Below are 26,753 nucleotides of genomic sequence, written 5' to 3'. Positions count from 1 at the left end.
ATCCGAATATTCAAATCTTGTATTAAGGTAAAATTAAATATAAGTATATTCGTGATCAAATATTCCACCACTTTACAATTTTACGCACATAAATGAAGAAATAACGCAACAAAGAACGGATCGGATCTGACTCATCATCGCTGTTGAGGCATAATATTATTATTCCGAGGCATAATACAATTTTTGCATCTGTGATTTTACTTATCTATGGTTGATGGAGAAGATTTTTGGATTTTTGGAAACCTCAGGATGTAGCGATTTACTAATTGTGAAAAGAAACTTAAAGATTTGGGAAATTGAGATTTTAAAACTGTGTAAGTTCGGTATTTGGAAATTTAAAAATTTGGAAATTTGGAAATTTGAAAATTTGAAAATTTGGAAATTTGAAACATTGGAAATTTGGAAATTTGGGAATTTGAATAATTGGAAAATTGGAAATTTGGGAATTCAGTAATTACGAAGTCCGAATTTTTGTATATTTGGAATTTTAAGTAATTTGACGATTGAAGAATTGAAAATTAGGGAATTATGAGGATTTGATTATTTACATAATCATACATATTTTTAATAGTACAATTACATAACCAATAATTTTGAACTAAAATGTATTTTATTTTACTGTCTTTGTAAATCAATAGTGACTCTGTTTTAATATCAAATTTGTTTTCTCTCGCTCGGGGGCTCTCCGCCACCAGATCGCCTCGTAATGACCTTTTAGCGCTTTTGACAATTTTTCAGGGAATTTTAGCTCATTTTAAAAAAATTTGACTGTTTGTCAAAGAACCGTATTTGACATGACTTGGCCTGTACATTTGTACACATGAGTGAGTGGTTGGGATGGGATTTTATACATAGTACTTCTACGAAGGTAGAACTATTTCACTATTACACTATTTCTACGAAGAGGTATCAAAAGATACCTTTCAAATTATAACTTTGTAGCCATGATTTATTTTCGCAATGATATGGAGGTGATGTAGCAGGAGTAAGGAATTCTGGAAAACTGGATTTATTGCTAGGGTTATGAGATTGTACAGAAAATACATTGTACATAGTATAATTTTGTTCTGTTTCACAACGTGACTATTTTTAAATGTCTCTTTGTAACTCTAATCAATCAGGCGTCCAGAAGTAATTCTGTTCTCTCTCATTCGAATGGCGTCCAGGTATTTTCCCCGAATTCTCCATATGGAATTGGTGACCAAGAATATCTTCCCGTACTCTCCTGCACTTTACTTGGGGCATCCAGGAGATGCTCTGTCCTCTTTCGACCGTCAGGCGTCCAGGAATGTTCGCCGAATTGTCCACGTAGGATGAGCATCCAGAAACAAGCTCCCGTACTCTCGCCCTATCCTCCAGACAGGTGTCCAGGAAGCTATCATCTCATCGAACTCTCCTGTCGGAGTTTCTCTACTAGCTACTCTCCAGGTAGGCGTCCAGGTATTTGTAGCCGAACTGTCCTACCGTAGTCCCTAACCAACTAAATTTTTCTCCAGCAAACATTCAGGTATTATCACCAAACTCTCCTGCCGGGAGTCTCAAGGCTAGTCCAAGAGCGACCGATAGTCCTTACCTCGTCTTGTTTCTTAAACTGCCAAATAGGCCGACTTTTGTCGCGAGTCTCTATTTTATATTCGCTGGTTGCTATCCCGCGGTTGCGTTATCAACAGATTCGTCGTTAGGTTTACGGATTCGCGTGACGTACCTTGCCTCCCGCACCGCGGAGCAGCCCACAATCTCGCGTCTCAATACAATTCGATTTTTCGAAAACTTTCACTTTTCCGGTAATTCCCACGTCGTGGGCTCCGTTTATAGGTTCTTAGATCCATGGCTTCCACACGCGAACGAAGTCGATTTAATTTCATTTATATCAGCAACGTTGCGAAATGAAGATGCAGTCGTTACATTTACGTATATTACCAGATATATCTATAAATTATTCGTATTCTTTCTCAAGATTTATTAATTTCCAATACGCCATACTACAATCAACTGGTTATTGGCAGCAACGTTTACTGAGGTATTTTTAATTTTGCGCCACCTCCGAAAAGGTTGAAATGTATGTGGGATCGGTTTATTCGGGGTTCATCGAATACGATCGGACTCGATCGGGCGAGCGGGAAGCGTGGACGATTGGTGCCAAGATAGTTCGGCGGTATTATGAGTTGCCGCGAAAATTAGCGAGGGAACGAAGAATTAGATAGCATTTGTTTCCTTTTACGCGGGAACCCTGGGCGAACGAGGAAAACGACGTGGCGTCGCGGATCAGTCTCGTCGTAACGTCGGAAGTAGGAAGTTGTCCGAAAAGTTGATCAGTGTCCGTATTTGATTTTTATATTTCGTTGATTATTATACTCTTGTTAAATTATTAAAATTATTATTCTGTTATTATTATTCCCAAAAAAAAAAACTAGTAATCCGTCAACCTCGATTATTTCCGATCCTACATGTATTTAATATACTACCTAACGAGTAAATAGGTTTCATTCATATCTGTGACGTAATTGTATGATTGAATGAAATAGAAATTACTTCATTAGGAAATAGAAATTATTTTATACTTTTTAGTGCATGTCAAAGTCGGTGTATTATTTTTCTTAAAATTATTTTATTTCACGCTTTTTAGTAGAATGGGGAGAATTGTATAGGATACTGTGAGACAGTTCTTCCGGGCTTTTTTTTGTTTGTCTGCGTAAATGCCATGAGCATAATTAAGTAAAAGACAACATGGATATTCGTTTTTCAATCTTTTTTGCAACAATAATCGTTTGCAACTAAAAAATGAAAAAATTTTTGGTAATGGTACCAATGGGGAGTCAGACTCTACAAGATGCGAAAGGCTTTGTTCCGATCGCACCACCCACCTAGGAAAAAACCGGCGAACATGCATAGAAAAAAAAATAAGAGACACTTTTTCAGGGACCAGTACAAACTAATTACATCATGATTAAGGGTGCGTCATCCATTTGTTCTTTGTTAACTTTCTTTGCAAAAATTGACTGCGCATGTGTATCTCTTACGGTTTAGAACTGCGCAAAGGTCAAAGTATCCGTAAAATAATAGCAGATCCTGCGCAACAAATTTTCTTACAAATCAAATTGATGCATTTTTAGAACGATACGGAGACTGTATCAAGCAATGGGAATAATACACCAACGTCAACGTGAACTCATCTTGCTGTATAAGTTACGTGTCAGAGCGGTAAAGCTTAGTTAGTGTTTTGGTACAGTGCATTGTAATTGCCCTTTCTTGTCTTTCCCGTGCATAGCACGGGGCGTTCCACTGAAATTAATAACTATAGTTTTTCGCTAATATCACGAAAACTGGAGTTTTCCGTCAATTATGCATAAGGAAAAACTCGTTCAGAATCATGCCACTAATAACGTATTAGAAGGACATTAAAATCGTTCGAAGTTGATGTCAAAAGTTAATAACAATTTTTCGCTAAACTCGAAAACAAAAGCTTTCCGCGAAATTTGTGTATGAACAAAATTGTTCAGAATCATGTTCGTGATAAGATATTAAAAGCACACTAAAATCGAGAAAAGTTTATTTCAAAAGTTGCCGGTTTTTTTGCAATAACAACACTTTGCAATTAAAAAATGAAAAATTTTTTGATAATGGTACCAATGGGGAATGAGAGCCTACCAGATGCAAAAGGTTTCGTTCCGATCGGCCCACCCAGTTAGGCCTAATCGGCGAACATACATAGAAAAAAAAAAAAAAAAAAATATACTGATCGAATTGAGTAACCTCTTCCTTTTTCGAAGTCGGTTAAAAATATAACCACGCCAGAAGAAGATTAAACAGCAAGAACAACCTCAGTGAAGTAACCACATCAACAGCGTATCAAGACACATTACTAAAATTTTGTAAAACTATAGGAATCCTTACCCAACTATGAAAAAGTTATGTTAAACCATCCACTTCCGACCATAACCTTATCTACGTAAACTGGTCAACAGTCACTAATTACCTGGGTAGTTGATGCGACTATAAACCACTATTTAGAAAAAGAAAGTCGTGGTTGACATAGCGTTAAGACAGAATTTCACGGGTTAAAAATTGTTGTCCTCTTACTGAAAAATATTATCTCCCAATTAGGTTCGATAATCGAGGTTCTATGGTATAAAAGAAATTTTTAACAGCTTAGTATTCTTCTGGGATAGACAATAAAAGACCCGATGGATTCGATCGTGTGTAAAATTTGTTCACAAGAATGTTAGTGAAAAAAGGAACGCAAATACAGTTACGTAGTTGCAGAAAGATACGAGTAGTATGCGGCAGTTAGTGGCAGACGTCGGCCTCCGCTGAAAATAACATTCATTGATTTCGCGTTCTGAATGAACGAGCGTTCGAACGAGAATGAGACAGCATAGTAGACCGTTGAGAAAAGGGGGTGTAGTTATGTAGAAAAGAATGGCACAATATCTAAGAATGTGGAAGTCTCGCTTTCTTGGATTACATTTGAATGGATATACTGGGTGTTCATTACATTGGCACAAAAATAATTGCAATTTTTAGTCATCGATTTAACACTAAAACTACTAAATCGATCACTCCTTTCCTTTATAAATTTTGATATTTACTGCGTTGATTTTGCTGTAATTTGTATTATTTTTCATCGAGATCAAGAATTAATTTATTTTTTATCGTTTATTTGTCTACTTTTCTATTCTATTTCTAATTTTAGGGGTGTAAAGCTGAAAATAGCTTGTAGTTAAATATTAAAATAAAGTTTTGTGTTAAAAATAGTAACAGTTTTCTACCTGAGATAATGTTTATATATTTTATATAGTTACTTAATATTATTTGAGTAAATAAATAATATTGGATGGGAATTTGCCGTCCATCTTTTTCTAATTTTTCAAAATATTAAAAGACACAATGAGAAACAATTTATGGGCTTAATTCCAAATGTAATGAAAAGAAAATATTTTTTTATTCAAGATTGAATGAACAATAACAAATAACATATTTCTGACATTTATTCGTAATATATTTGTCTAATTCACTTGTAATAATAAAGTCATCTATGTGACTGAACCAAGCTATATTTTTAAAACAGCAGGATGTAAAAAATAAATAAATTAGGCAAAATTAAGTCGCGTTGTGTAAAGATTGAATAAATTTTAGTCACCTTCATTTTTTTGAATAAAGTGTAAATATTTTTTTATTTGATATTTTATTATTCACTGTAAAAAAGTATTTAAGACATTTGAGTTGAAAACTAATTAGTTCAAGACATGTAAATTTTAATTTTATTCAAGTCTTTATAAAAAATTGTCAAATTTCAAAAAAGTCCAATAATCTCCTAATTTTGTATCTAATAAAACATATCATGTATAATTATAAAACAAATTTATCACATATTTTGTGCTGTTAAAATTTTTTGGATGCATTCAATTTTCTACAAAAATGCTTTAATACATTTTTTTTCCAAAAATGATAAAATTGATTAACACTTAGAAAGGTATACAATTCTATTTAAAGAAAGTAAAGTTGTTCTCAAAACGTTTTAAACGACAATTAGAGTGGTGTTTATTTGTAGCATCTTTGACACTGTATAATGAAAATTGTTTTTATATATTAGCCTTTTAAAACTATAATTTGGCCCAGTTGCGTGGGACACCCCGTATATAGCTGTTGGATAGATATCCTTCTCTTCGGCAACTACAAACCGCCTACGTTTCGCCGTATTGTCATCTTCAATTTTGGACGATGTTACGCAGATAAATATTACAAATACTCTAGCAAGCAAACGACGGTTCGAAGACGATTCGATTCTGGTTTACTGTCTGTATGATTCGTGGGCATCATGATAACTACATTTGATGGATAAGGATTCTCTTTTCGCACGTGCTTCGCTGTAGATTTTATCTAAAACTAGGCCTTTAAATCACTTAAAGTAGTCTTTGTAAGTTGATTTAATAAGTTATTGCCCATATATGTATACTTGTACGGTGAGTAATAAAGAAACATTCGTATTTTGTCAATCGTTCATTTTTTTTGTAATTTATAATGCTTAAATGGAATAGCATCAAATTTTAAATAATTTTTAAATAAATTGTAAATTTTAAATAACTAGCAGCATAATTTCTTGGCTTTTTTATGCAAAATGCGAAGAATCAATTTATTGATGAATTAACTATTAAATTGTATATTTGCTAATATATTATAATCGTAGAATGATAAAATTTGGAAAACATAAAACTTATGTATTAAGATATATTTGATTTTAGATTATATTCTCTTTAACTAATATTTATACATATAAAGTTCGGTTCTAAAATTCTAACATAAGCTGAATTATAGATCAATATATGAATATAAATTTCTAATCTTATTAGATTTCCAAACAATTGATACCTTAAATTCTCAAATTTATATATTATTAACTTTCTCTATTTTTACCATTCCTTTTCCTCGTCCTTAAATTCCACGATTTTTAAATATTTATATTCAAAAATTTTCTCATTCTTGATTTCTGAGTTCTTGAAATACTACATCTCTAGATCAGGGGATCCTCAAATTCTTATGTTACCAAATTCCTAAATCCCCAAATTCCTAAGACTTCAAATTTCTGAGTTTCTAAAATTCATAGACTGTCATATCCCAAAATTCTTATATCTGTAGTTACCAAATTTCTAAATCCCCAATTTCATTGACCACCAGAACTCTGTATCCTTTCTTCCGTACGTTACTAAATCCAAAGTTGTCCAAATACTTCCGCCCCCAAGTTCCCACATCCGTAAATTCTTAGTTCTTCGCACTCCTAGATCCCTAAATTTATGTTTCCCAATTTCTAGATCCCCAAATTCCTGGCTCGCTAAATTTCCAACTTTCCATATCCGTATATCTTCAAAGTCCAAAGTGTTGAAATTTTTAACCCATTTCCCAAATTAACAAATCCAAATCCTAAAAATCAACGCGTGGAAAGTTTTATTTCTTTCGGTTGCCATATTTTTCCTACGCATGGCAGAATTACTCTTGGCTGTTAGTCGTAAAAGAAAACGTATCTTATTTTTGAAAGATATATCGAATTTTAATAAATGCGTTTTTTGGCAAGGGATATGATTCTTGACAAAAATGTGTTTCATATTGAATATTACTTAACAAATTGTACGAGTCGTGTATCTGGTAAGTCTCGTAGGAGTAATACCATCATTTGTAAATACACAATGTACCTGTGTAAAATAATGAAAGATGCAATATCTTGCCAAATAATAATTCAACTTTTCTTAAATTTGTCTCCAAATTTACTACACTTAAATTTGTCTCCATAACTGCAATATTATTTTTTTCAATTCAACAAATACGATTATTTTAATTGCATAAGTTGAATCGGCAATTACCTTAACTCTATTCGTCTTAATATTTATATATTCAAAAGCTCTATTGCATCCTTAAGACACTTCAAGTCCTAACTATGTTATATTTTCGATTTGTTGTTTTCGTCCAAAATTTTCTCTTCATCTTTTTTTATTTAAATTTTTGTTTGTCTCTTATTTCATACAAGTAATTGTAAAATTGCAAAACATATTAAATCTTCTCCCACATCATATTCATTTCTACAGAAATAGGCTCCCATTCATTAATAATAAATTCGGCTTTATCCTGCATAATGTGTAATGGTCTTGTATTCGCAACGTTACGATTTTGTTTCTCGCGTCCAATGAAAGCTTGGAAATGGATTTTTGCGTGGTTGTATACCTAGAGTTTTGTCTACTACGTGGGTAGATATAGAGTCAGCAACGCCCACGACGTCGCCGCGATGCTGACCTGGCCAGAGGGTGGTTGTAGCGTGAAAATGTCAGACGAGTTGGCTGATACGGTACACCCACGCTTGGAAAAGTGGGGCAAAGTTGATTCATTCATCCACTGATTCACAAGAGTGGGCGTACGACGAGCATAGGGGTCGAACGAGACCGTAACCGTTGGTAGCTTCTTTGCGTACAGAGAACCCTCTTTCCTCTGAATCTTCGAGATTTGGATCGATGATCAGATTGTCCGAATAGGGGGAATTCCGTCGACTGCGTGGGTTTTCATCGTAGTTTCCGCTTGTATCATACTATATTTTTTGGGATCGACGCTGTGCGTAAGTCGCGGAAAATGCGTTACAAATCATCGCCGCATTGTATGACATTTTCACATTCTAGGCGGAATTAGTTACATTTCCAGAATGACGCTTACTTGTTTCAGAAATTAATAATTTTTAGTTGTAAAATATACATGGTTTATAAGTTTTATGTAAATCTAAAGTTACAGAAATTTAATTTACTCGACTTCTGTTAATTATACATAACTAATTCTGTTGCTTACTCATGACAAACGAATAAGTGAACATTATTTGTAATTGTGCTGTTCATTAATTAACTGAGATTTGATGTAAGGGCTTTTTATTCCTAGGCTCGAACCTTTTGCTCTCGCTTCTAATCTTCTAATCCTCAGGCTCTGATTGGTCCGTGTTTTTACTTAATAATTCAAAAACGAAGTTTCAAATCCTATTTTTGCAAAGGGAAATCTTATTCAGAATCGCGTCAGTTAACCCCCATTTACGGGACCTACACTTATTGTGAGACAACCTGTATAACTAGAAATGTATCTTCTACTGGTTCGAGATTATTAAAATCCAGGGAATTTAATTCCGAAAGTATCAAGTATATTGAGCCTGAAAGTATGAGAAATAATATACTTGATAAAATATCAAGTATGTGCTTGTTCACCTTCCTCTTTTGTATTATCAACAGCATTTCGTGTGAACCATGTTGCTTGCTAGTATATTTATTTTCAGTTCAACTTTAGCTACGGAACCAGCACATGTGATAAATTAATATAAAAATTCAATTAATAAATAAATTTCGTTAAATTGTGATTAGCTATCTTTTTAAATTGCAAAATATATAATATTTTGTAATAAAACTCCAGAGAATGTAGATATCTTATATTTTTTATTTTAGTAAGGTGAAGTGGGGTAAGTGCAGACTGGTTTTTGTAAAGTTGGTATTTAAACGTAAGTATTTCCAGACTGCTATGTAAATATTTAACGCTGTCGATATTGAACGCTTTGCACAATTACTACTATTTAATTAATATTAACTAGGATGTACAATAACGCGAATTTAATCGTTAATCTTTTGGATTAAGTCCCGCGCTTTTCGTGTTTCCTTACTCTTTTTACAGTAATGTTAGGATTAGCTTCGGGAAAATAAACTGCAGTGCTGAGGTGAACGGAAAATACTTTAATTATATGAATGTGTCTTTACAAAAATGCGCGGTGCTTCGTTGACGAAGGTATACATAACTGTAACTGCTAGACAAAGGATCGTGATGCGTGTTCGGACGCGCAAAGCGCAGTTCATCTGTTTTGTCCGTTACTTCTAACACTCCCCCTCAAAACAAGGATGTACGCTTATCGCTGGTGTATACAATGTTTCGCGAATTAATTACTACAACGCATTTATTTATAATGTCGATCGCTATACATAAAAGATACGATACATTTCTGATGACGCGAGCCGGTTAAACCTTTTGTTAATACATCCGCGATCTGATCGTTTGACGCTTTGTAAAAAACTTTTATTTCGCCGTCTTTTAATTTTTCTCTTACAAAGTGGTGTCTAATGTCTATATGTTTGGAACGGCTATGAAAAGTTGGGTTTTTGGCCAATTCGATAGTACTCTGATTATCGTTGAATATCGGTACATGTTTCTACTTAAAAATTCCTATGGCCTTTAAAAAACTTTGCAGATGCACTGCTGCTTTTGTCGATTCCGACAATGCCATGTATTCCGCTTCCATCGTGGAAAGCGCGACCTGCGTTGTTTTCGCGATTCCCAGCTTACAGGTCCGCTGTTTAACATAAAAATAAATCCGGTGTATGACCTTCGATCGTGCAAACTCGACCCCCAATCGGCGTCTACGTAACCCCTTAATATACCATCGTCTTTTTGGAATCGTATCCCGTGATCAATTGTTCCCTTTAAGTAACGTAGTACGCGTTTTGCCGCGATACAATGTTGTCGGTCATAGCGCGAATTAAATTGACTGAAACTGCTGGCCGCATGAGCTATATCCGGGCGTGTGACCGTAGCCAGGTACATAAGGGATCCGACGAGTTCCCTGTACGGAAAATTTTTAACGTCGGCGCTTTGTCTTTCGCATTTGGTTAGCTTCTGGGGAGGATCAATCGGTAACGTCACGGGATTCGAATTTAACATGCCGAATTTTTCTAATACTCTTTTCGTGTACGCGCTTTGCCGCATTTTTATTTCCGTACCGTTGTGCTCAAATTCGATACCCAAACAATGTCCGATCTTCCCTAAATCCGTCGTTTCGAATTTTCGCATGAGTTGTTTCTTAACATTTAAAATCTTCCGCAGTTATTACTATATCGTTTACATATACGGCAAGAACGAGAAATTGCTTCCCCTTTCGCAATATATACACGCATGGATCAGCATGGAGGGGGACGAAATCCATGTTTCGCAATTGTTCGTCGAGGCGTTTATTCCATTGCCTACCCGCTTGTTTCAAACCGTATAGAGCCTTTTTTATTTTACAAACTTTATCGCCGCTCGATAATTCGTTTAGCATTTTTCGCGCCTTATCACTATATTCTACGGGTCCGTCCGATATAATGTCGCGCAACGCGTCGGGGAGAATGTCCGGAATCGTCATGAAAATATCTTTATCGACTTTTCCATTCAAGTACGCAGTTGATACGTCTAATTGATGACTTGCATATCGTATTCGACGGCTAGAGCTATTATCAATCGTATCGAGCTCAATCTCGTAACGGGCGCGTGCGTCTCTTCGTAATCTAAACCCGGGCGCTGAGCAAAATCGCGTGCGACTAGACGCGCCTTCCTCCGCGTCACCTGTCCGTTGGTGTTTATTTTGTCGCGAAGAACCATGCGACACCCAATGACTTCGCGATCGCGAGGGCGTTCAACGATTTCCCGTACGTCGTTTTTTAACATCGCCGCTATTTCTTCCCGAATCGCGACACGCCATTGTGTTTTATCCGGGCCGGAAGCGCGGTTTGCAGCGGTATCTCGGCCATACCAGCTGATTCCGTCGGATGCGAAGACACGGCGTCTTCGAATAATTCGTTCTCTCCTTCAGATTGAGAATCGCTTTGAATATCGTTTTGAATTTCGACCGTACCGCGTACTTTCTTCGGCCTACCACGGTTCCCAGCCCGGACAATTCGTGGCCTACCACCCGGTACCTGACTTCGTTTACGCGTGTCGGAATAGAATCGGATTGTTGCGAAGAATCTATGGGGACTTCAACGATACTATTCTCACGATAGACTGTCTGACTATCGTCTCTCAACTCATCCCTGCTTTCCACGACTTTCGAGGTTGTTTTATCATTTTGAATATCTATCTCTACACGATTTTCGGAATACGAATTCTCGTTTTTCGCTCTTCGCAATTTATTTTCAGTGGCCCTTTTAAAGTCTCGTCTGCCAATTTTACATCTCGAGATATATCAACGCGGTTCTCGTCAGGAAGCCATACTCTGAAACCCTTTGTTTCATCCGAATAACCGAGGAATATTCCCTCTTGCGCGCGCGGTTCGAATTTCGACTTTTGACGGTCTCGAACTCGGGTTATGACCTTCGAACAAAAAACCTTGAAATACGACACGTCCGATACTTTACCTGTCCAACGATAATCAGCGTTGTCGCCGTCGAGAGCGCGAGACGGTAATCTATTACGCGTATAATTCGCATTCGCTATCGCCTCAGCCCAAAATCGCTTCGACAGTCCCGCTTGGAGAAGTAAACATCGCGCCGTTTCAACTAATGTCCGGTTTTTACGTTCGGCAACACCGTTTTGTTGAGGCGTGTGCGTTACGGTCAATCGTCTTTTAATGCTGCAAGAATTTAGATATTCGTTGAATTCGTTGCTAAGAAACTCGCGACCATTATCGGACTGCAAATATTTTATTCGCGCGCCTGTTTGATTTTCAGCAAAATTTTTAAACTTTTTAAAAACAGATAACGCTTCGCTCTTTTGTTTCAAGAAGAAAACTTCGCGCCATCGCGTATAATTATCAATGAATAATATAAAATATTTCGCGCCGCCGATCGATTCGACGCTCATCGGTCCGCATATATCGGTGTGCACTATCTCGAGAACACCTACGGCACGGTTCGATCTTTTTGGAAATGGTAATTTAGTCATTTTTGAGCGCAAACAGATTTCGCAAGTAGGGAGTTTTTCGTCTTTTCCGAAGGAAACGCCGCGTATACTTTTATCGCGATTTATTTTCCGCAAACTTTCCTCGTTAACGTGACCGAGACGCCGATGTCACAATTCCATATCATTTACCGTTTTTAAATTCGCATCGTTCACAAAAAACGCGGATTGTGCATAATATAAATTATCGCGTCGGTCAGCGGTGAAAACTGTTTCCCCGTCGCACAGTGGTCCCAAATCGCGAAAAGCTGGCCAAAAGTCGAAAAATGAAGTATTCAATTTTTACCTTTTAACTATTGGGTTGGGTACACTGATAGTTTATGACTTCAGTTCTAAAAGGTACAACTGTCCAGTTCATCTACCTGCATTGGTATTTTAGTAGGAAATTGACTTTCGTTCGAGCAATACCTAGCGCGCGAATTCAGTAAAAATAGAGTTCATTAGAAAAATTTGTAACTCGGTCCCCAGTGCATCAATTTTGATTCTGTAAAATGGAAAACACAGCTAAAGGTAAGTAGAATTCATAGACATATTACAAGATCAAATCTTACAAAGTATAATGCGACAATTGAACAACGCTTTTTAATAAAAATTCAAGTAAGTGACGACCTCGGTATTTAGAAAAAAAGGGAAAAGTTTATGAGTTAGATGGAGTTGGGCTAAAAAACCAATTGTGATATTTAGTTAAGACTATAATGCATCAGAATTAACAAAAAAATGCTGCCCATATCTGCCCCTTGAGTCTTAATGAACGTTTGAAAATGTAAATACTTGTGTTTGCCGCTGATTCATGCGTGTTCGCCTCTCTCTTTCTCTCTTTCTCCCTGTCATACAATTAGTCATTCGCTCACTATTTTTGTCTCCTTTTTTTCATACCTGCATAGAAATTACAAATAGGGAAGAGGTCAACATTCAGGTATACGTGACCCCCGGGCACATAATGCCGAAGTACAATTAAGCAAATAAACGTTGAGTTTAAGAATATTCAGCATCAGTTTTTCCATAACTTTTTACGAATATTGATATGGACGCCACAGGATTATTATAAATATTGTTAAAAAAAGTATAATATAAATCGGTCTATAGAATTTAACATTATAAATAAAAGACGTATTGATATGTTAGCGCGTGCGTCTATAATTACATTGTTGCTGGAAAGATTAAACTTGTTTAAAATATAGTTTAGTATAATATTTATATTTATATTTCAATTTCTAAAGAAATTACTCTATCAAAGAAACAAATATTCATTGCACTGAAAAGTAATTTGAATTGAACACAAAGTAATTTAATGAACGTAATTAATTATTTTTTTCATAATTTTGTCGTTAATTTGTAACCTCGAAAACCACTTTGTACAAATTTTCAGCTAAATAGAATAATTCTTTCATATTTTGGTCAGCTTTTTGGTTTTTTTTTTAATACTCAACGTCCGTATTGAATCCGCCATTTTGTTTTTCGTAATTCTGACTTTTGATTTGTAATGAGTGACCTCGAAAACCCCTAGATACGAAGTTTCATTAAAATTGAAATACTCCTTCATATTTTGGCCAGCTTTTCGCGATTTGGGACCACTGTGCGTTGGGCGCAAACACGGTGGCGTTATGTTTTCTAAACAGAACACTGCATCCCTTATCGGTAATTTTCGCAACCGACATAAGGTTCATGCGAAGGTCGGGAACGAACAACACGTCGCGGAGTTCTATAGTTTTTCACGAATTCGAGTCTTTTATGGATAATCGCACTGTACCTTGACCTTCCACCTGTGTTGACGCGCTGCTAGCGAGGTTTAACGTGTCGCACGTTGACGGTTTCATCTCGACGAAAGAAGACGCGTCGCCGCTCATTTCCCTTCTGCACCTTTTTCGCGAATGCGTTGATCGGCCTGGAAAGCGATTTCCTTCGCTCCTGATTCACTGCTGCTGGAAAAATTTTCTTTAGCCGTCCCCGCAGTTGATTGCCGTTGCCCGCGGAACAATCCGCGGCATTCCGAAACTCGATGTCCTATCTTTTTACAGCGGAAACAGCGTAGCTTTTCCTTCGCGTTTTTGTTTGACTCTTCTGTTGCGGTATCACAGCGCTTCCACTGCGCTGTGCTTGACCTGTCCGGCTTGGTCGATTTTCTTACCCACATCGCGCTATCACTGGACTCCTTTGCCTTATCGGTTTGCGCAGCGCTCTCTTCTAAAATTTTTATTTTAAGCGCTTCGGGCGTCGGATATTCATCTCGGGATTCGATGGCCACCTGAAAATTTTCGAACGCGCAAAGCGCAGTTCATTTGTTTTGTCCGTTACTTCTAACAAGTAATAAGGATGTTTCAATATGTTATCAATGCCTTTTTTTTAATGAAATATTACCTGATAAAGAAAGATGTTGTTGGAATCTGATTGCAAAAAAACACTGCTCCGTAACGAAAGCTAATCGACTATCTGTGATCGTCAATTCGAAAAACTCTAAACTCTGAATGTGTCTGTTCGTTATAGATTGAAGTAATATTTACAATTGCCTGAACTGAACTTGTTCTCTTACCGGTTTCTTGTAAACCGATTCATCTCTCTGACCTGTCCAATCTGATTAGCGTTTGAGCTTCCAGAAGTTGGTCTAGCATGAATGTCATCAAAGGTAACCAATCAAAGTGGTTGTTTGACCTTTGAAAAGACATGACAGGTTAGTTTTGAACAACCGTAGACACTTCCATTGTATGCCCGCCATAAATCCTGCTGCTGTGGTGCACGTGGTAACTGGTATATGGTTCAAGCCCGATATATTGGGAACCCACGTCCTTGAAGTATGCTTAATGAGAGGACCCCTTGATAGGTCTCATCTCTGACTTCGCGGAAAGCACCACAGGAAGTTTGGTGAAGACACGGGATAGAGATTCAGAGATGGTGCAAGCCAGTTCAGAATTTCGAGAATCAATGTCTATATACAATGAACAAAGACAACAATTACAGAGATTATTTAAAAAAATGAATGGACTGTATTTCTTGTTCTAACTATATATTTGCAACTCCACGAAACATAGGACCTTAATTTTCCTTGTACATTTTGATTTTGATGGAAAATTGTTTAAAATGTCAACTACTCTGCACTTTCCCCGAAAATGGGATAAGAGCGTAACTTGTAGTTAAACACTTTGAAACATTATTTCATGTGCAATGGCGCAAGAGCAGAATTATTAACAAATCTGCTATAAAATGCTTTTTACTGCATTATGTAAATACTCTATACTACAAACAAGTACTCTTAGTTGAAATATAAAAGAGGATATAGTGAAACAAAACAAGGAAACAAACATACTAAATGGAAAAATTTCGCTCATATTGTAATAAAAATAGCCTAATACGCGCTTGCCTCGTTTACGAACTTACCCCACTTCACCCTATATTTTTTATTTTAGTATGCTAAAACAATCTTTACGTTTTCTATATATTCTGAACTACTGAGTACTAAATGTATGGAAATCTTTGTACTGAATAAAACCTGTAGAATATACGGACTATGTAAAATACAGAAAATAAAGTAATTCGAAGTTATTTCTCGTGACAACAAAAGCACAGTAAAGTCGCGTTAACTAATCGTCGAGTCTGAACGCGCTCAGTCACGGTGAACATTCGTTGATTTCGAACCACGGTTGACATCGCACGGCTTGACATTTGCAGATTCTAGATGGAATTAATTGTATTAGCAAAATAACACTTACTTTAGAAATGTGTAATTTTTACATTATTACAAAATATATGTATCGTTACAGTGCATCTTATTGTAAAATATGCGTATAATTAGAAATACTATATCTTCCATTAATTTGAAATTATTAATATACTTTAAAATGAAGTTTTAAAATGTATAGATATTTTATAACAAATACGATTACTAAAGATGATATTATTAAACATATCGAGTATTTTCAAATTATTCAGTTGTATTTCTTTGTTAGGAAAAATGAAAATAGATATTTGATGTTAATGAGTTATAAAATATACAAAAACATGGATTGAACCAAATTTTACATGACTTATTATGTGGAAAAATAAATTTAATGCGCAAGTTAGGTTAATTGTTACCAGTTTATGACGGCTGATGAGGGCCATAATTTTGCTTTTCTAGATGACCCTCGGTTTAGATTTAATTTCACTTTCAATTTCCCAAAGGTCTCGATTTATTGTATATATCAAAATAGTGGATGCTTTTATTAAATTTTTACTTTCATTTTTCTTTACTTTTTCAGTGGGTCTATAAATACATAAGTAGAATCAGAATAACGTGCAGAAAAAATCGCACCAAATGATAAAATGTGTCTGAATCCACCGGAAACGATACCAAACCCGACAATTGCTGATTTGACGTCAACGGACGTCAATAACGACGAAGTATTCTCGTCAACGATGAGTTGCAGAGCTTTTAACGTGATTCCACTCGATTCTATGTGTCAATAATTACCGTAAACGATACCAAAAGATAGTTTTTTTATCGATTCGACGACGATCGACGTTAATGACGCCAGACTTTTGTCCAGAGATTACCATCAATATCTGTACAGCAAATGTGGACTGTCTCATGAGTCTACTCTCAAAATTTCAAGTCAAAAGACTCAAAATTGGAAAGGTATTATCTTTGAAAATGAAGAAAATATATAATTATATATTCTATATATAATTAAATAAAATTAACATATTTGATATTAATAATTAGTATTTCCCTATATCAGTTATGTTATTTATGTATTTATATTATTATATCATTTTATTTATAATATTATCAAATTTAATATCAATTATTGAGATTTCCCATTGTTTTGTACAACTTTGATCATTTGATTAGGAACGTTATATAAATTTTTTATTACTCTAGACCAAGCTATATGCTCACATATAAAAAACTATTAATATTGTAATATTGCTTGTTACCTTTATATACCATTCTAATGTGCTTCGTCTACATATTCATTATACATAATGTCAATATCTAGAAATAATATTAATTAATTTGAAATCAATATACACAACCGTCGTTGGAGTCTATGCATCCTGAAACAAAAATCGGCATTATTTTCGATCAGTGATGGACACTAATGGGTACATTTAAGTTTTGTTATGTTGCTAGGAATGGGTTGCAGTAACTGGCGATATAGAAAGTAATTTTTCCATCAAGTTTATATGTTGCGTACTTCAAAATTTGAAAGTTTAAAAATGTAACTATTCGAATTCATACTTTTTCAATTTTTCAATTTAGAAATTTGCAAACACAACAGTTTCAAATTTTAGAATTTAAAAAATTTTTAATTTTCTTAACCTCTAAACTTTTGAATTTAAAAATTTGAAAATTGTATAATCAGTTTCTAAATTTCTAATTTTCCAATTTTTCCAATTTTTCCAATTTTTCCAATTTTTCCAATTTTTCCAATTTTTCTAATTTTTCCAATTATTCCAATTCTTCCAATTTTTAGATTTCTAGATTTCTAGATTTCTAGCTTTCTAAATTTCTAAATCTGTCGATCTCTAGATCTCTAGATCCCTAGACTCCTAAATCTCTAAATTCTTAAATCTCTAGATTCCTAGATCTCTAGATTACTAAATCTCCAAATATCTAAATTTCTAGGTTTCCAAATTGCAAAATTTTTAAATTTTCAAGTAAATTAGTTTAATAGTCGAAGTAGTTATAGAACATATATGTTTTATTTTGATATACTAATAAGTTAGTAACATATTGTTGCTCATTTGACAAAGACATTATATTTATTATAAAAAGGATGGTAGGAAAACATGAATGCTGAATTTTACGTTTGCGTGGAAATTCCTAGACGTCTTGCTCGAGGAAACTCGATCGATCTGTTTTTCATCTGACGCAACTTCCCCCAGTAATGTCCGTAGTCTGATGAAGCTATAGCTTGATCGTTATACGAGAGTCATTATAGAGCTGACTGCTTTCTATAATAAAATTTTATAAACAATCAGTATCATTAAAGAGCATTGAAATTCTATTGATGACAGAACTAATGTAAGTAACCTTATATCAATATATCCTACATTATTTTATATCCTTACAATAATGTTAAGATGTTGTATATTAATTGATCAATTTTATAAAATCTGATATAAAATCTTTTTATGTTTCTAAGTTTCCGAATTTATAAATTTTCTAATCCTAAATTATCAAATTATTAAATTATCAGATTTTTACATTATTGGATCAAATCATCAAATCATCAAACCATGAGGTCAATGATCACAGCAGTGGAGGCCCTTATAAAATCAATCAATCAATCAATTAAATCATCAGATCATCAGATCGTCAGATCATCGGATCATCGGATCATCGGATCATCAGATCATCAGATCAGATCTTCAGATCATGAAATCATGAAATCATGAAATCATCAAATCGTCAAATCATCAAATCATCAAATCATCAAATCATCAAATCATCAAATCATCAAATTATAATATCCCAAATTCTTAAATTTTACAAATTTCCAAATTTCAATTATCTAAGCCCTCAAGTGTTCCAATTCTCAAATCTTTAGATTCTCAAACTCCTCACATTTCCAAATTTCCAAATATTTAGATCCTAAATTACCAAATTCTTATATTTCCTGATTTTTATTTTAAAAACTTTGCAACAAAAATAATCTACTCACTAAATTTCTTTCCCTAATATCCTCATTTTCCCAAAGGAACCTATCGTACTCGACAGAATATTTGAATCGAGTAATAGGAATATAATAAAAATTTGTTCAATGAACAAAGAACAACTATACAAATTAGAGAAATTAATATAAAATAGAGAGATGTTGTGATCAACATTAGCTTAAGAAAATTCTGCTTTCGGGTCGTAATTAACAGAAACTTCTTCTTCTTCCTCTTTTTTTGCTAGGCCGGAGCCTGTTTCCTTCAGCAACTTCCTCGGTTAATTCCGCATCTAAGTTGTCACTCCATCTTTTCTGTGGTCTACCAACACTTCTTTTACTGGTTGGTGATTTATCTCTGGCAATTTTCACAACTCTCCTCCCTCCCACATTCTGTTCATGTTTGTTTCATCTCTGTTTCCGTTTGTACACCCAGTCGATAATATCTTCTGCGTTGCTTTCGTTCTCTCTGATGTTTCCACCTTTCTCTTCGTCTAATACATTTTGCGATATTTCTTGTGCAATTTTATATTTATACCCTTCATACGAATTTTATATCTATAGCATTTATACAAATTTTATATTTATCGCCTCAATGTTCTTCTCATTTTTAATGCATATATTTTGACTTCTCTTTGGATGTCTTTTAACTTGAATTTCATTACTCACGTATATGTTGATATTTTTTATCGTTTTTATGAATTTAACCAAGGTTTTATGTTGTACAATAAATAAACAAGGTTTCAAACTTTTTGGTTAAGTATTAGTTATTACTAATTCTGTTTTTAATTTGGAACATGATATCTTTGATATTGTAACATATTACAAGCAACTTTCATATTGTGTATTTCATTTTTACTGGTGAAACTTTACTGTTTAAAAATATAGTTGCTAATTTCATCATAAATGTCGTTATTATGTATAATTTCAGAAATAGAAACGTTTTATACCAATAGGTTTACGACACTGTCCCAAATCAAATGTGGTCACTAATAACTTAAGACGGTGCATGTGATCTTAAGCATTCAATTAAAAAAAAAAAACATTTCACATAATGAATGCTTTGCTTTTTATCTTGACAATGGATGACATGATAAATGAGAAGTCGATACAAAATTATGGTTTATATTTGACTAACCCTAATAAAGATTGATTTTACATTAGGAGAATTGATTTTTGAGTATTAGGAGTATGATTTTTTGAGTTTCTATTAATCTAAGAAAATAAACTAGTAGTTTTCCATTAACCTAAAATCTATATTTTAATATATAAAATCCCAAAGAATCAAATATACATTGCAACATCTTTACCCTTAAATTCCTCCGTTATTATAGAAAGTTGCGTGTTATAATTATAGGATATTATTGCATTCGGCATACTCTATAATCGTACAAAGTTTAATTGAAATCTATTAACTGTTGCAAAGGTCGCAAGGTCCGGTTAGATCGATTTCGTCCATCTGTAAATGTCAAGGTCGGAAAGGCAGTAGATCAGAAACGAGTTATAAGGAGGATTACTACCTGCAATTTTTCAGAATGAGTTTCTATAGTTGAAAGAACTGTTATAATCGCAAAGATTCATTGTGGCACACAAGTATCCTCAACACAAGTTACACACCCACGAGGAAGAATGAACAGTTACGTAAGTTCGTAATATTTGGGCTAGAACCGCGAAATGATGCAAGCGAACGATTCACGGCCACAAATCCGGAATCTGAAGTTCTTAGGCACTCATGAACATCCTCTATCCGGATATCCTATACACTGCTAAACACAATGCACACCGTCTGCTATTTCTGGCCGTGCGCCATTGTCGATAACCTTTGCATTGTCGACCCGATGATGGCAGTACCAAGATAGGAATACCGTCTGTTGTCGACGATTCGTGAAATCGGTCGAAATTCGTGAAATCGCTGTTTAGCGACGATGCAAGAAAGGTCGAAGGTCGTTCGGTAAAGATTCACGCTTCATGGAAATGGATAGCAAACGCGGATGAAATATGGTCACCAGGAAACATCATGGACCACGCAATTTTTGCTGTTAACATTCTACGGAAACCCACGCATTAAGAAAAGATCATATTGTAAAGGGTTGCTTTCGATCTAGACGCAAATTGGTGACATACATTCTCTAGTAAGTGTTGACACGAATTTTCTTCATGAGAAGGATTTTTATGTATATAGACTTGTTAATGCGAAGTCGCTAATGTTTGAGCAATGTACATAGGTTACCTTTGGCTAAGTAAAAGTGTAGAGGGTGGAAACTTTTAAGATTTTTTATTTTGAAACAGGAAATATGCATGCTTGATAATTTTCAAATCTACAAATTCTTAAGTTGTTAAGTTTCAAAATTATTACCTTTTCAAATTGACCAATTTCCAAGTTTTCAAATTCCGAAATTCCAAACCTTTTCATTTTTCAATTTAAAACGTATCGGAATACCAAATTCTCAAATAAATCAATTCGCAAATTTTCAAATTATTATATCGACGAATCCACAAATTCTCAAATTTCCAAATTTCCAAGTTTTCAAGTTTTCAAGTTTAGAAGTTTCAATATTTAAAAGTTTAAAAGTTTCAACGTTGCAAAATTGCAAAGTTGCAAAGTTTTAAAGTTTTAAAGTTTTAAAGTTTTAAAGTTTTAAAGTTTAAAAATTTTAAAGTTTCAAAGTTTCCATGTTCCCAAGTTTTCAAATTTTCAAGTTCCATATTTGTTTACTTTTAAATTTTCACTATTTATACAAACTTCTACATCTTCAACGTTACCAAATTTTGAATTTTACAAATTCTCAAATTTCTAAATACTCAAGTTCGTAGATTTTTAAATTCTCAAATTATCAAGTGCTTAGATTCTCAAATTTTCAAATTCTCAAGTTATTAGATTTTCAAACCCACAAATTGGCAAGTTACTAAACTCTTTAACTCATAAATTTTTGTACTATAAAGTGCACTATATAGTTATAATGATAAGTTTGTTTTCCAAATTTTCCGCTAAAGGGAAATTTACTACCCTGCATCCGATTAATGGAGATACTCTCTTAAGAAATAGCCCAAATCTATGATTATATGCGAACTGTTTCGCCGAATCCAAAATAAACAATGATATTTTAAAATTAAAACCGCAAATACCATAAAGCATTTGATTAGAAAATGCCAGTAAGTACGACGCGATAAATCTAAAATTTGGTTTGCAGATATTAGTTAAAGGATGACGGTGACGTTTGGCGGAAGCGGATACCACTAATAACGCGTGAAGGAATAACTGCATCGAAGCGTCAAGCAAAAAACATAAAGAATATCTTTGGAATAGCTTTAGCGCATGGAATTTCATTGAATAAATATCGCGATGGCGCCGTTTGGAATTTGGTCGGCCTGACGTGGCGCCTAAACGCGCCGCGTGTCAACAAATTAGTATTCAACCACGCAAAATTCAAAGAAGGCAGAAGAGCCAGTTCGTCCGCGAGCCTTTTCACGTTCGTGTCGGTTAATTTGCAACGAAATGCAATGTTGGGACGGGATGAAAGTCAAACGAAAGCAAAGAGAAATGACTGCCCACGTAATCATCGTACCTGTTTTTCGAATCGGAGCTGGCACACTGGAAAAATTAGACTTTGCCGGCCGAAAATAGACCGCGAATCACAATGCCATGACACGGATCGAAACAAAAAGAATACCACGAAAATGTGGTTGAACCGTATAAAATTCTGAGAATCTCTCGCAACGTGTCAACCGAATACGGTATGATCAGTGAACTACAAGATCGTGAAATCAGTGATGCATGCAATTTATGTTTGCATAAATGTGGCGATATCTCCTTTTCATAAATTCGTAAATTGGAAGTTCATATTATATCCAGTACGCCATTTTTATGTGTAAAGTTCAAATGCGTTAGATCGTTGATTAGATTCGTTAAAAAAAATAATTGGTATGCATCCAACCTAGATTTACAGGGTTAACTTCGATAATAAAATTCATTATTAAATAAAATTACACGTTACTTCTCATCTTATTTCTCATATCATGCTTTACTACTCTTTTCATTACAATTCAGACACAGACAAAAGTTATAATGAAAACTTGGTTTTAGCGAGATTCAAATCGGGAAGAGATACTAAAAAAATATTTGTTTCACTGACATTTCTTTAAAAGTAGGTTATTTCACTTATTTATGTCCTATCGGAAGATCTTTCTAAAAACTGAATATTACTGTCTTATTTCAGCATTCGAAACAATTCAGCATCCATAAATTTACAAATCTATTCTTCGATCAAACTACAGAGTTTATTTATACGAGCCTCCCGTAGAGCAATCAGATCCTGGCAACTATTCGTAGAATGATACAAAAGTCATTCATTCTTACAACGGTTTTACCTGAAACTTCTTCGAATCCAGTTTTCGTCGGATTCATAAAATAACATTGAAAAGTCTTCGTAACGGAGAGTCTCGTAGCATTTAATGAGTCGGTATCCTTGTCGGCAGGATGTTTGATTTGAGTTACCCGCGACATCGTTTATTCCTTTACGATGCTTGTTTCTATCTTTCAACTCGTATTGTACAAGCTTCTCTGTTACTAGCGAGATCGTTGTAATATATCGAGCACGATGTCATGTCCCGATTTTAAAATATGGCGGATTTTAGTCAACATTAAGTCAAATACACATTCGTTAAAGGAATTTTTTCTGTCGGCGGCTTATGGTGATTAATACGACGAAGCTATTTAAATAACGTAAAATATTTTAAAATATACTTTCAGTTGATAATATAATAAATTATTTTGATTATAATTGACAACTAATTTACTTACAAATTAGCAAATAATTTTGACAGTAATTTATTTACAATTAATCAAATATTTTTACTAATATTATAATTTATTCTCAACTGAGCAAATAAATTTGATAGTAATTCATTTACAGTTAAATAAATAATTTTGACAGGAATTTATTTATAATTAAGGAAATAATTTTGGTAGTAATTTATTGACAATTAAGTATATGTATACACCATTAATTAATTAAATTAATTAAATTAAAAGAATTTAATAAAAATATTGTATAACATTAATTGATTTACAATTAAGTAAATAAATTTGATAGTAATTTATTTGAAAGATGAGACAATTAACATGTATTATCGACATTTCAGTGCTTTCATTTTAGTATTAGCAATATTTCAATATTGTAAATTTAAGTTAAATTAATTTAACAAATAATGAAATTAAACCTGAATATTGAGAATATATAAGGTAATTAACAAAATGTGTTCACATTGTAACTGGCTTTTATAGATATATGCTACGTTGATCAAGCCATTTATTGACATATTAAGTCTAATAATATAAATTAACGAGTGATAATGAATTATTAAGCAGATTGGATTTTTTTGTGAGTCGTGTTCGTATTTTTCTGTGTTCCCAGATATTCAAATTAATAAAGAAGCACATTTTTTTAGCACACCCTATACATTCTCAATACTTCAGTGTTAATTTGATTGAATTGTTAAATTAATTTAAATTTACAACATTGAAATATTGTCAATCCTTATTAATCACTTGATATCACGAACCATTTATTAGCAGATAATTAACCTTTGTTCAAGGATAAATTAATTTATTACCGCCACTCTTCTATCACATAAAGATGCGATTTAAATAACCGGTCTCCTAAATTGTATCTTTCAGAATCAGTACCGGAGAGAGTACTGAAGACAAATTGCTTCTACTATTACATCAAGTTATGTCTAATTACGCTAAGTCGCTTATTTTTTACAACAATTTGGAAGAAGAAAATTTCTCGATGTTCCTGTAGTGTATACATACATAAGTACCTTTGGTGCACATCACTGGCTCCATAAATCATGCGTCACCGACTTGGTAGATTTACTTCGAGGAACGATTTAACGTGGCCAACATACAATTTCAAGGGTGAGGTGCGAGCAGTCGACGTGTGTGGTCCACATACCGTGATCCAGCTTATCATCTAAATCATTCGCGGCATCGATTTACATAAGTTATGCGCGAGAGAACGGCCGTTCATTATGCAATTGGAATATATTTCGTTTGGATGATAGCCGGAACGGAAGGTGACAATGTGCATGCACCGGAAGATGTTGGAGCACTTTAAAAACTGCTTGAATGCGACATTCTCCGAAACACTTTTTTGCTAGCTCTATTATTCATTTTATGTTAAATTACGTACTGCAAGCATGCAGATGCAGGACTTCTTGCCTGCTTTAATATTGTGAGAATGAATGTAGATGAATGATTATTTATGTGAACATGATTCCAGATGAATTTAACTTTCATTATAAATCTGTGAATGTTGATGGAAGATTATTGTTAAGCATGCATTTAGTTAATGAATGTGTCAAAGAATTAACCTATGACATGAAGCTATGGATTTAAGAGATTTTAAGATGGGGTTGCGTAGTAATAGGTGTATGAATATGGTCCATTATAAATTTATGAATCTATGAATGTAGGTGAATGATTATTTTTAAATATAAACTAAATGAACCAATATGTGAATGCAAGTGAATGATTATTTTTAAATATGAACTAAATGAATCAACACGCGAATGTAGGAGAATGATTCTTGTTAAATACAAATTAAATTAATGAATTTATCGAGGAATGAGTTTAAGTGGTTTTGACATAGAGTTGCGCGGTAATAAAGAGTTGAGTAGGATGATGGTTATAAAATTTTTAGTTTCTAAATTCTCAAACACTCCTAAATTTTGAAGTGCACAAATTCCTAAATTCCCGAATTTCCAAATATTTAAATCTCTAATTTTCTAAGATTCTAAATTTCTAAATTTAAAAACTTTTAAATTCCCAAATTTTTAAACTTTTACCAAATTTCTTCTAAATTCCCAAACTTTCAAATCTACGAATTCTCAAATTTTCGAACACCTAAAATGCTCAGATTTAATCATTCTAAATTTGCACATTTCCAGATCTGTTAAAACTTCAAATGTTCAAATCTACTAATTTCTATATTTTTGTGTAGAATATAAATATCTACATAAGTTCTGAAATCCACAAATTCTCATGTCCTTATATTACCAAACTCTCATAATCTCAATTGTCCAAACCTGGAAACTATCAATTTACCAAATTTACAAAAGTCAGTAAATACCTAATGTGGCACTCCGATACTACTAGCAAACATAAGCGTCAAGGATCATCTCAGACAAAAATTCTAGTTATGCCATTAATTTTACCCACATATAAAAGATCAATTGATACATTCAATGTTTTACGAAGTAATATACAATGTGAAGATCATGCTTTACTTGCGGAGCATCTCGATGCCGTAGAGAAGTGGTCAAAATGAAACGTGACAGCTGCATCAAGGGATACTTTATCGGTGAAAACTCGATTCAGGCTATTCTTTTAGTGGAAATATCGAATTTCGAACATCGAACAGGCATGTAACCGCGGGTCTCGACCCTCGATATCGGGAATCGACGTTGGCCGATACCCAAAACGATCTGCAGATGCAGAACTCTAGCCAGTGATCTGCGAACACAGAAAAGGGAACTGGCCGAGAAACGTCGAATTTTTCGTGTAGGCCTGATTGAGTATCATAATACAATATTTCTGTGCACTGATATCGAGTTAGCTCGCAGCCAAAATGATCAATCATAAATCGGATGGATAAAAACAAAGCGATATTTCGATTTTTAGAAAGAAATCGATACGTTTCGACTTATTTATTTACGGGCTTTAACGTTTTAAGACTGGAATGAGTTTGAGAATATGATACAAAATAAAATTTAAATACAATACAGAAATAGAAATACGCTGTATTGAGTTTTTTATTTGAAAGACAGAAAAGTATTACAATAGCAAATTTATTACAGTTAATGTTTTGAGCGACGTTTGAAAGTCATGGAAGATTCTTGAAGTTATTT

General features: G+C 34.0%; 1 long non-coding RNA gene across 3 annotated transcripts; it reads left to right on the top strand.

Annotated features, from left to right (window-relative positions):
* Window positions 1-12,425: 12,425 nt before the first annotated feature.
* LOC143265189 (uncharacterized) lies at window positions 12,426-25,621 on the top strand. Of its 3 annotated transcripts, XR_013039418.1 has the most exons (5): window positions 12,426-12,723; window positions 16,446-16,822; window positions 20,269-20,974; window positions 22,034-22,577; window positions 24,520-25,621. It is a non-coding gene; the product is annotated as an uncharacterized LOC143265189 (long non-coding RNA). The 3 variants fall into 3 exon arrangements; XR_013039416.1 differs by lacking the exon at window positions 24,520-25,621 and having other exon boundaries at window positions 22,034-22,826; XR_013039417.1 differs by lacking the exons at window positions 16,446-16,822; window positions 24,520-25,621 and having other exon boundaries at window positions 22,034-22,826.
* The last annotated feature ends 1,132 nt before the right edge of the window (window positions 25,622-26,753 follow it).

This window comes from Megachile rotundata, chromosome 9 (assembly GCF_050947335.1).
Source record: "Megachile rotundata isolate GNS110a chromosome 9, iyMegRotu1, whole genome shotgun sequence".
Taxonomy (NCBI): Eukaryota; Metazoa; Arthropoda; class Insecta; order Hymenoptera; family Megachilidae; genus Megachile; species Megachile rotundata.
This window is presented reverse-complemented; position numbering and strand designations above follow the sequence as displayed.